The following is a 2,368-nucleotide window of genomic DNA, read 5'->3' as shown; positions in this document are numbered from 1 at the left end:
AATGGCGATTCAAACCAGGAACTTCGGGGAATAAACCCACTGCCAAATCAAAAAGAAAAGTTTCCAGATACTTACCAAAAGAAATGGCAAGTTCGGGGGAACGTAAGCTGGGAAGCCTGAGAGTTCGAAGGTTTGGAAATCTGAAAATCCTAAAGATGGAGAATCTGAAAGCGTAAAGAGGAAAAAAGGTCCTTTCCCTCGTTTTTATAGCAGGGAAGAAGCCGTTTCGAATTCCTCAAGTGGACAGTCCCGATCTTCCCATTCCATGTGCGTCAGATCCAACGGCTGGAGAGGAAGCGACGATCCTATTTATGACTCCTCGGATGGGAATAAAGTATTTATTTCCCATCATTACACCACCTCGGGCCCTGAGTACCATTAAAAACCGTCAAATCATTGGTCAGATGACTGACGCACGCATCCTCAACCAGTCGCCTCACGCACACGTCTTGGTCGCAGAACCATTCCCAGAATGACACGAGATCCTTGCCGCACTTGAGTACTTGATCTCAAACAGAAGAAATTCCTTTTCTCTTTCATACTAATACTCAGGCGGGAAAAAGGAACCCTTCCGGGAACACAGAAGGTGCCCCCTCGCCTAGTCTAAGAAACTGATTGTACAAGCTCCTGGATCTCTCAAAGCTCCGCGACCTTGGGGGGTAAATGTTATCCAGATTTTCGGATAGCGTTTAGATTGATGACCTCGGGGAAGCAGAATTATCGATGTCTTTCACGGTAGGTGACCAGAGCTCGCGGATGGACAGAAAGGCTTCGCCTCTCCTGTTTTTTATCCGGATTACTCTTCCAAGCAAGCACAACATGGAAACTCGTTGACTCTCCCGGACTCCCGAAGGATACCCCTCGGGGAGGCCCCTTCCAGGAGAGGCCCTTCGAGTGGTCTCTGCGGAAACAGTTCCGTGCCTCGCACAGAACAAAACCGAACGGTCGAGTCCGGGAGAAGGCATATTTGGAATGATATCCGTCTGACACAGGATCCCGCCTGACACGCCCGTCAGAACAAAGCCGCACACATCCCAGCACGCCTAAGGGTACTTTTTCGCCTACTGTTCCGCTGACAACTTGGAAAAGACGGCTGACTTTGTGTGTTCCCCATACTTTCACGTAAATATACCCACATAGAGTCTTGTAGCCATGCGACTACAGTAATTGTATCCCCTATTTATGGCTGGTGTAATTAAGACTCATGTACGTGGAGAAAAACCCTAATCCGAAACCCTAGCTATAAAGGCCCCTTCATTTTACAAGAAGAGGGACGACCAATAGATCACATAGCAAAAACTCTACCAAAATCTCTCTAGCTTCATCTTCTTCAAGAGAACCCGAGAGAAGCATTGTGAGTGTGTGAAGTTCTTGTGCACCAGCCATCTTACTGTAACCTTTTCCAAGTATAATAACATCGACTCGTGGACTAGGGCTTGTTAACGCCTGAACCACGTAAAAACACTGTTTGTTTAGTTACATTTCAGTATTTCTACAGATCTTATCTTTTTATTATTCTGTTAGTTATTCGTTTCCGAAAAACTCGGTAAACAATAGGAATACCCCAGAAACATAAACAATAGGGTCATGCCCTGATCTACGGGTACAACCGTTTTCTTACCTGTGTCCCGAGCTGAATAATCAATGCGATCCTGAGCACAGTCCCCTAAACCGAGCTTCGTTGAAAACCTAGCCACAACAAATCCATAATAACCATCCACCAAGCCTTAAACCAATAAATAACTTCGGAATATTAATCTAGTCTCTAGAACCTTGGATTCTACTAAATCGGTTAGTAGAATTCTTCCTGAGCCTTAACATTTGAATTCTCGAGCTTAAAACCTTAATTTCCATTTTCTTTCCATTTAGGGTCATGACATGCCCTTTAGGGCCGCAGACCACTACTAGTCAGAGGGCAAGGCCCTCCTTGCTGGAGGACATGGGTCGTGGTACCTGGGCAAACCAAAGGCTTCTCCAGCCTCTTCAAACATGCGGGTCACGACACCTGAAGAACAGAGCCACGACTCGGGCATCTGAAACCCAAAAAACATCATTTTCTCTGCGTATTTCCCCGAGCCTAAACCATTAATTCTCACCCCAAATACCAATTAAACCCAGAATTGAGCCTAGATTTCTTATCTATACAACCTAGGCATCATAACCATTCAAAAACAATTCCTTATTCTTTTCAAATGCTCAAAATCAAACCAAAGAACCAACTCTCGTGCAAGCTTAAATTTCTAATAGAATTCCACATAATTAAACAAAAACAATGGCTGAAATTCCTTACCTTTGAGATATCTTCACCCTTGAGCTAATCCCAACAACAACAAGCTTTGAATTCTTCAAAGATCTTAGCCTAAAATCC

This window comes from Humulus lupulus, chromosome X, assembly GCF_963169125.1.
Source record: "Humulus lupulus chromosome X, drHumLupu1.1, whole genome shotgun sequence".
NCBI classification, from domain to species: Eukaryota; Viridiplantae; Streptophyta; class Magnoliopsida; order Rosales; family Cannabaceae; genus Humulus; species Humulus lupulus.
This window is presented reverse-complemented; position numbering follows the sequence as displayed.